Here is a 9993-nt window from a genome sequence, read left to right as displayed (position 1 = left end):
TGGAAGACGTTCGTCTACTTGATGTTTACTTGACAGTGTGGCTTCAGAAAGGGCCAAGGAATGGTTAATATGGTGTTTACTGGCCAGTAATTCTAGGAGAAATACCAGGAGCAGAACAGAAATCTGTACAGAGTTCATTAATTTGACAAATGCCTTTGATACTGTCATTCACATATGCTTGTGGAAAATCATGACAAAATTTGGTTGACTAGTAAAGTTCATCAGTACATCATTGTATGCCAGTTCCATGACAGCATGCATTTATGGGTTCTGGATAATGAATGATACTCTTGGGCTTTCCCAGTCATAAATGTAGTAAAGCAGGATTGTGTGCGTGCTCCCATGCTTTTTAGCATGATGTTTTCAGCATCCTTAGCATGTTGTCAGACTCCTTCAATGAGAATGAAAAGACATGCATGGATGTCAGCTTCCTCACTGATGATAAATTATTTAACTTGAAAATGTTACAAGGCAATACTAAAGTATAGGGAGAGTTGGTATGTGACTATTTGTTCAGTTGATTTTGTATTCAATGAAGTCCCTGAGGATGACATGCAACAGAATATGAATTAATTTTCTGCCTCGTGTGCTAATTTAAGCCTGAGAGTTAACATCAATAAAACAGAGTTTCTCTACCAGCCAGGATCACACCATCCATAAGTACAACCAGTGTTTATAGCAAATGGAGAAATTTTGAATGCTGTGGATGAGTTCACTTACTATAGCAGTATATTTTCCAGGGATGTCCACTTAGATGATAAGGGTTATGCACTCACTTCCAGAGCTAGCTCAGTATTTGGGAAGCTCTGAGGGAAGATGTAAGAGAGGAGAGTTATTAAGCAGCCTACCAAACTAAAGGTCTACGTATCCATTGTGCTGACCTAATTGGTATCTTCATTTTCTTGCAGAAGCCAAGTACTTATTTAGTGGTTCTAGAATGTCTTCCCCCATCTACTTCCCCTCTCTTCTCCCTACCAGGAATAAGTTGATTGCTGTGAATTAGCCATACAATGACATGTTAAACCCATAATCCTCTGAAGAGCTATGCTCAACTAACAATCTGTATGTTTAGGATTTTTTAAAATATGTGATTCAGCAAGAAATATGACCAGAAGTCACTTGACATTTGTCTTAATATAAGCTATATTTCTTTTTTTCTTTTTTTTTTTTTTTTTTTTAGTGAGGCAATTGGGGTTAAGCGACTTGCCCAGGGTCACACAGCTAGTAAGTGTTATGTGTGTGAGGCCGGATTTGAACCCAGGTACTCTTGACTCCAGGGCTGGTGCTCTATCCACTGTGCCACCTAGCCGACCCAAAGGCAAATATTTTTTTTTTTTTGGCAGGGCAACGAGGGTCAAGTTACTTGACCAGGGTCACACAGCTAGTGTCAAGCGTCTGAGTTCGGATTTGAACTCAGGTCCTTCTGAATCTAGGGCCAGTGCTTTATCCACTGCACCACCTAGCTGCCCCTTATAAGCTATATGTCAAAGTGCTTATTGTTTTTCTAAGAATGCTGCTTCATAAATAATAGGGTGGACGAAGCAGAGTACCAAGATTATGTCTCCAGTTACATAGATTTTTATAATTTTGTCTGTATTCCCTGTGATTTGGAGCCTGACCACTCTGTTATAGTTTAGAAGAGTTATCTGCCCTCTTCATATTGGTGTGCTCTTGCTTTCGTTAATTTGGCTTCTGGTTGGTTTTTACCTCTATCTCCTCTCTAGTTAGGATATATTGTAGATAGAGTGATAAGCTTAAGAGTCAGGGGAATTTAAATTCAAATCTAACCTCAGATACTTACTAGCTGTGTGACATTAAACTCGCCCACTCTACTTTATCAACTTGTTTCCTCATCTGTAATAATATCATCAGCTTCTTTCCTACCTCAATTGAGGTAGCAAGTACTTAGAACCCTATAGAAATACTAGCTATTATTACTGTTGGATTTAATGTTTCACTGTCCTCAGTAGATTACTCTATACTGTCTTTGAATTCCTGTTGATAAGCATCAATTTCTCTAGGGCAAATGTCCCTTTGCATGTGTATTTATGCACATGTGTATATGTTAATACTTTCTCTGATTTGGATTTGATATCAATTTGGATAATGGGTTTATTTTCTATTTGCTATATATGTTCATTGTGGAACTGGAATTTGCTAGGAAGAAATCAAGCCTTCAATAAATAGCTTGGGGCATTCCTTCTCCATTAAGGAATAGCCATCAAGTTCAGTTTACATTTTAAAATTATTTTCCCTAGATTAACAGTATGAGGGCAGTGATAGTTATAGCTATGGTCTTGTAATTGTCTTCCTCCAAGGAAAGTGGAGTTTCTAGCTAGCTTCTGGTATGAACCTCCTCATTCTGCTCCTGGTAGGAACCAAAGACTCTCTTATTGAAGGATGGGGTTGGGAGACTCTGAAACCCATATCTAGTCAGCCCCATATGAACACATAATTTACATGGGTAGGACAATGTATGACCTTCACATATATAAAAGCATATGCGTGTACATTTATATGTGCATATTTCTTTGCAGATCTTGAAGTATCTTTTCAAAGTGTGCTATTATATTACTAACCATCAGACCTAGGATTTAATCCCCAAATCTCCTGGCTTCAAATCTAATGCATTTTCCACTATGCTACACTGCCTCCTGAATTGCATGGTGACTAAATCAGTAAAATATCCTCTCCACAAGAAACTAGAGGCATCGTAAATAAATTATAACACATTAAAATTAAATTGTTTTTCCAATGTAAATAATAAAGGATTCATTTAAAATACTGTTCAGCTTTGAAACATATATTACTATTACCTTTTCTCCAAATAATTGGGGGTTTATTAGGCCTGCTGTGAGTGGCACTGAAGCACACAAATGAATCTCACTAAGGACAAATGAGAAGACTGAGATTTTAATGGTTGGTAAGTCAATTTGAACTTCAAAACAAACAATGGGCATAATAGAGTTTTAATTACTGTCCAATACACTGTTTGAAGAAAAACAGAATTTGTTTTCACACCTGTTGAGAAAATTCCCATCTAGTTAAAAACCTATTTATATTTTAAAGTGTAGACTTGGCTGCCAAGCAGGTACTGCTCTGTTTAATTATTGATTACTCTCCTTTAAATATAAGGCCAGACTTGCAGATAAGTTAGAATAAATCTATCAGCCTGAAAACATTTTGCAAGTATGCAGAATAGCCCAATTCTACTCACAAAAGTATCTTGACAATAATGATTCTGAAGAGAGATCAAGAATCAACCTGGTTCATAATATATTCATGATATGAAGACTTCATAGAATCTTAGAATTAGAAGGGATTTAGAGGTCATCTAATCCCAGTTCCTATCTGATTTATAAAGCCCTGTAGAAATCATAGCATAATTTTACTGTATCTTTATTTTTAAAAGTTCTATATGAATTATTTTAGGATTGGAATAACTCTCTGATCTTGAAAGCTACACCATCAGTGCAAAAACTCATTCTGGTCCTGTCAAGCTAGAAGGATTTTGTATATGAAACCAACTTTAGACTGTATGGGTTTTTATCCTAGTGAGAACGAGGATGTTGGTAGCTGGGTGATGATTTTATTAGCTATAAATTATGGATGATATATTATGATGATGAAAATTATTGGAAGTACCTTGGCATTAAATCCTGACAATAATAGAAAATAGTAGAATTATTATTAATTATCACAATTATCATTAATTTGTTTACTTTCTTGGCTGTGTGACCAAGATAATTTGCTAGATTGATCTTCTGAAGAATTATATATAGGATATAAATTGTTATACCTCATAGATCAATTAGTCTAAATCCTTCATTTGACAGTTAGGGAAGCAATTCAGAAAAATGAAGTGAATTATTTGAGGTTACAAGCTAGTTAATACCAGAATAATGTAGTTATCTTTGAGGTTCTTTTCCTCTGTTAACATTCCATGATTTTATGAACTTTTTCATACACATACACGTACATACATACATACATATATATGAGATAGGATGTATGTGTATGTGTATATGTATAATAGAGAACTGGAGCTTACATTGAAAAGTTCCTGCCATTAGCCAACAGTCTCTTCTCTCAAGGAGTCTATAGTCTATTAGATTTGTAATATAGGCAGTTCTGAACAGGGTTTGTAATAAAAACTTAATCTAGCACCCATATTTTATGGTAAATTGAAGGAAATTATATTTGAAAATCAAATATTTCCCTTAAAATATGTTTAAATGAAATTAAGGAAAGAACGGACCATATTAATTTGTGCTTTGATTTTTTTTTCTATTTGTGTGTATACTGAGAGGTAATAACACCATGATAAAACAAGGACCAGGAGTTTCAAGTAAGACTTCTTGGGAGAAAAACTAAGTTGAGACTTCTGATTTACTCAGTATCATTTTCCTTCTAGGAAGCAAAAGACAATAAAAAGGAAGGTAAACAATGTTCTTTGAGGCTTAGCTATCTATTAAAAAGACTCACCTCTTCATACTTAAGATTTTGCCATTAAATGGATATATCCCTCTTTTTACTTTCACTTATACTACCTAGGAATGTCTAAGCACCCTGCAAATCTCTTCAAATTTCCCTTCACCTCTGTTTCCCAAATGTTTCTGACACCCAAATTTGTGTTGGAAGTGATCAAAATGTTGATGTGAATAACTCATGGACTATTCATACTAAAAACATTTAGGAAAAAAATTCACTCCATGATTATTTTCATGAAAAATGCAGATGTTTATCATGTTGAGGTAACAAATAGTTTAAGAATTTTTGTTCTTGCCACATCAAGACATGTAAAACAACAACAACAGCAACAACCTTCTTACCAGAGGCAGCTAGGTGGTGCAGTGGATAAAGCACAGGCCTCTGGATTCAGGAGGATCTGAGTTCAAATCCGGCGTTAAACACTTGACACTTACTAGCTGTGTGATCCTGGGCAAGTCACTTAACTCTCATTACCCTGAAACACAAAACAAAAAAAAACATTTCTTACTAAAACAGCAGAACTGGTCATGTTGCTTTAGTCTGATCTGACTCCTTTTATTTTTTGATAATTTGGCTAGTCAAATGCATCAAAGTAGTTTGTATGAGTAAACACAAACATAATCAGAACTGTTCCTAAAAGTTGTGATATTTTACAGCTGTTGCTAAAATATATGATTCAGTGTAAAACAACTTAGAATCCCAACCTGGCAGCTCTGGTTCTAGGTTATTATTAGGTAGGTCACTATCACCAGCTCATTATGTATCATTAAGCAAGTCACTTCTCTGGGCCCCAATTTTCTCTTCTGTAAAGTGAAGGGCTTTACCAGTGTTGAATGACTCCTTCTGTTAGGAAGGGTGTCTTCTACCAACTGATCTTGTCATTAAAAACTGTCATATGGTTGTTGAGTAGAGTTAGAATATGATTAGGGTATATCTATATCTGTATCTGTATCTGTATCCATATCCATAACTGTATCCCTATCCCTCTCCCTATCCATCTCTATCCCTATCTATCTCTATCAATCTCTATTTATTTCCATCTTTATTTCTATCTCTATCATCTATGTCTCTATCTCTATCTCTTTACCGTATCCCTATCTGTATTTATATCTGTATCTGTATCCATATCCACATTTGTATAGAGATAGATATGTATATATATATATATATGTATATATATACCCTAATTAACATTATAAATAATTACAAATAATAAAATATGGCTGATAGTTGCTAAGGGTACAGAGGAGAGGGGAATAAATGAAAAAATACAGAAAATAATTTTAATATATAATTTGAACCCACAAAAGTAGCATTCCTTCATCTATAATCAGACAAACGTTCAGATTTCTATAATTGTGGAGGGTATACAGAAGGCTTAAGGAAATATTAGTGTCATTTTTTATACTACCACGATTAGTATGAAATCAAGACTTCACCTGGATTGTGGCTAACAATTACATATAACTCCTACTTTTCCACAACTAGAGTTCCCAAATTACATTATATTGTTAGAACAAATAAATTTTCCCCATGATGTGGCCTATTAGTTAATTACTTAACTTACATTGAAGGATGTTGTCTATATGACTAAACATATCAAAGTTTAATCGACAAATAGTTGAACAAAGGTACAAGCCCAACATGCCTTTTTTTTTCCTTTCCCCAAATATGTGTTATCTCTCCAAAGTATTGAATGAGTATGAAGATTTAGATAGCTTTGTACATACATGAAAAATAAAGCTTAATTCTTTGTGACTTCCTGAAGCTCAGCCTACCTTGGTTCCCTGATGCTGATCATCAATTATTGTAAGAAGACTGGAAGAGGACCATTGATTTGGAGAAAAAGCTATTGAACAGTAAAAGAAGCACAAAAGAATCCCTGATTAGGACTTTGGTTTTCTTTTCTTTAAACTTAGACTTGCTTTTTGTCCTAGTGATAACTAGAATTTTGGCAACTGGGAGATGATTTTATTGGCTATAAATTATTGATGATAAATAATCGTGAAGGTCATCTAAAGTGTTTTGGAATTAAAATATGATACACTTATTGAATTATTATTGTCATCATTATCATTATCATTATTTTGCTTACTTTTAAGCCTATATGACCATGATAATTGTTAGATTCATCTGGACTTCTTTTATATATAGAATGCACATCAATTGTGTATGATGTCTCTGCAGCACATATGCATATGAATATATCTAATAATGTTTTAATCTAAAGTTTATTTTGTTTAGAAAAAGCAAAATGGTGTGTTTTGTAGTTTATCCTAAGGGGCACCAGTGTGACTATTAATTTAAGATATGTCAAGTACTTTGTGAGGTGTATGCTGCCAAATGAGAAAAATATTGCCATCTTGTGGAAAAAGTCTTCCACAGCAGACAAAGCAAAACAAAGGTTGGGAAAGAGCTTTGGGAGGATATATCCAGCTAGCTAAACCTATGTATGCATATACATAATACGTTCATACATATGTATATATGTATATGCATGTCTATCTTTCTATCTGTCTATCTATCTATCTATCTATCTATCTATCTATCTATCTATCTATCTATCTATCTATCTATCTATCCAGACAAATGGAGCTGAGAACTTACAAAATACTTGAAACTATTTAAGTAAAAAATCTCCCATTAAGTCCCTTGTTAAGTAAAATCCTCCATTCCCCAACATGCACACCAAGGATCAGCATATTAAATTCTGTCTGTACCAATCATAGGACAGTGTAGAAGCCTATAGATGATATTTTACAGTTTGATGATCATTACAACTACTTTATTAGAAACCAATGTGGTCATGCCTTGTAGTTAAAAGATATTTCTTTTTATACTGTATACTTTTTATACTATAATTTCATGTAAGACCAAATTATCCTTCAGTTGTTGATTAGATTGTATAAGGACCAGGACTTATAGAAAAAGAGAAGAAAATAAACATTTATTTATTAATTACTATGTTCTAGGCACTGGGCTATGATTTTTGCTTTTTTTCCAAATATTATCTCATTTGATATAATGACCCTGTGAGGTAGGTGCTTTTATTATTCCCATTTAGCAGCTATGGAAACTGAGGCAGACAGAGGTTATGTAAATTGCCCATGATCATACAGCTAATAAATGTCAGGGGCTAAATGTGAATTCAGGTCTGCTAATCTATCTCTATCTACTGTGTTACCTGCTGCCTCTAGAATATTACATTATTTGACCTATTTCCTCTTTTAAGACTATTCTTATACATAAGCAAAAAAACCAAGCACTTATGTGATATTGTCTAATGAAGGCAAATATTTCTATTATCTCAACAAACTTTCACCATAGGTCCTGCTTTAATGCCTAAAATTTCCACCATTTGTCATCCAACTTTTATCTAGAGAAATAACACATTAGACCATTAACATTTAATTAATTAAATTAGTTCATGAATTACCTATTGTATCTTTAGGATAGGTAAGTTCTGATGAGAACAGAGGATTCATTAAATGTGGAACATGGGCTGGTATCCAGGAAAGACGATAAGGGTGGAATGCGCTGCTCAATCAGGAGGCTGCAGGTAAGTTTTAGGGCCAGCATATAAATTAGTGTAGAAATTCAATGCCTGACTTCCCAGGACTCAAACCATTTTTCATCTACATTTCTTTGTTTATTATGTTGACCAATGATACAAATGATGCAAACAACATGTGAAAGCAAAAGCAAAATACACTTGAGGGAAAAAAAAATTTGTTCAGTCATAGGAACAGTGTTCTTTCAAAAAGATAAAAATTCACAAATTTTCCTTGCCTACATATGATAATTTTAATATATTAAATTGAGCTGTATAACTTTATGAAAATCAAATAACTTTCCTTAAAGAATTTGAGAACTTGATACCAACTTCCTCATTGTTTCTGTTTTTTTAGTGAGGCAATTGGGGTTAAGTGACTTGCCCAGGGTCACATAGCTAGTACGCGTTAAATGTCTGAGGCCAGATCTGAACTCAGGTACTCCTGCATCCAGGGCCAGTGCTCTATCCACTGCGCCATCTAGCTGCCCCATTGTTTCTGTTTTAATCCTCTCCTTAGAAAAATTAAACATTACTTTTACCCAACTAGACCGTCTTATTCTTTAAACTCCAAACTTAGAAAAAAAAACTGTATCTATGAATACATTGCTAAATTACTTCCTAAAATCTCCTAATTAAAAAGAGTTTTTTCAACAGAACTCTTGGGGTGCACTGAAAAATCCAAATTGTTCCTAATCAGCACTTTCCCCCTTAATGAATAGGGCCAATGAGTTGATATTAAAATGTGCATTTATAAATAGGATTCTGCAGACATGTGACATCACACACCTGCCCGATAGCATTAAATTGCAAATGTAGCTCTTTTTCTCTCTTTCTCCATTTTGTATATATTTATAGAAATTGATCAAATTGTTTTTCATATGGGATAAAACTTCCATTCGTTTCCTCCATTTGAAACTTTTTAGTACTCTGCCTTAACAGTAATGGGAAAACTACTTCTGGGGTTCATAAATCAATATATTAGATCTGCCACAAAATAGTCTGTTAAAGTACTACTACTTGGACTTCTAGAATATCTCTTGAAATAGATTGTAAAACATGTTGTTGTCTCTTTTACTTTTCTAAAATGCCTTTAATAATCCCTTATTTCAAACTGGTGTATTCAGAGGGCATGCAATCTAAAGAAACTTAAACTGGGTCTACCTGGGGCAAGCACACCAATTCTGCACCACAAAACCTGGTCAGATAGATTTGCTATGACCCACCTATGAGGTGCAGATCTGTGGCAGAGCAATAGAAACACTGGTTTCATTCTTCATATACCATTAAATCCTTGAGAAGGGTAGTAACCACATTTATTTTCTTTTGCTTTTCTTTTTTTTCCCCATAAGTTCTTATTTATGTCTTCTGACTCATGCATCATATGAGTAATCCCCAGTACTTGCCCCCTCCAACCACATATATTTTCAATCTTGGTACTTTTTAAACTGACCAACTTAATGGAATTTAGAAATGTATCTTCCAAAACAAAAATAAGCTTTTAACTGAGTTTTAAAATCACTTAAATTCATTAACTATTTCATACCTGCTAGGTGAGACAGATGGTCAAAGGAATTCTATAAGAATTTCTGACAGCTGAGAAGTTTAGAAATTCATGTATTTATCTAGTAAAACTCTTTCGTCCTTATAACCACCACTGTTATTACAGACAACAAGAATCACACCAGACTTCTTAGAGGAGTAGGAGCTAGAATCACAGAATATAACAGACCTTAAAGTTAACCATGCTAAACTATGATGTTTTGTATAAGAGGAATACATACCCAAAGGGTTCAGTGAAATACCCAAGTGCATGTCAATAAATAATAGGAGAATGGGAACTAGAATTTATATTTCTTGAATTCTAATAAAATGTATGATATTTTTCATTCCAGTTTCCCAGAGATTCTTCTGATATCTATAGCCATGTCAGTATCCACAAGCTCAGTTCA

Source organism: Dromiciops gliroides, chromosome 3 (assembly GCF_019393635.1).
Source record: "Dromiciops gliroides isolate mDroGli1 chromosome 3, mDroGli1.pri, whole genome shotgun sequence".
Taxonomy (NCBI): domain Eukaryota; kingdom Metazoa; phylum Chordata; class Mammalia; order Microbiotheria; family Microbiotheriidae; genus Dromiciops; species Dromiciops gliroides.
The sequence above is the reverse complement of the archived record's forward strand: the minus strand, read 5'-3'. Positions refer to the sequence as shown.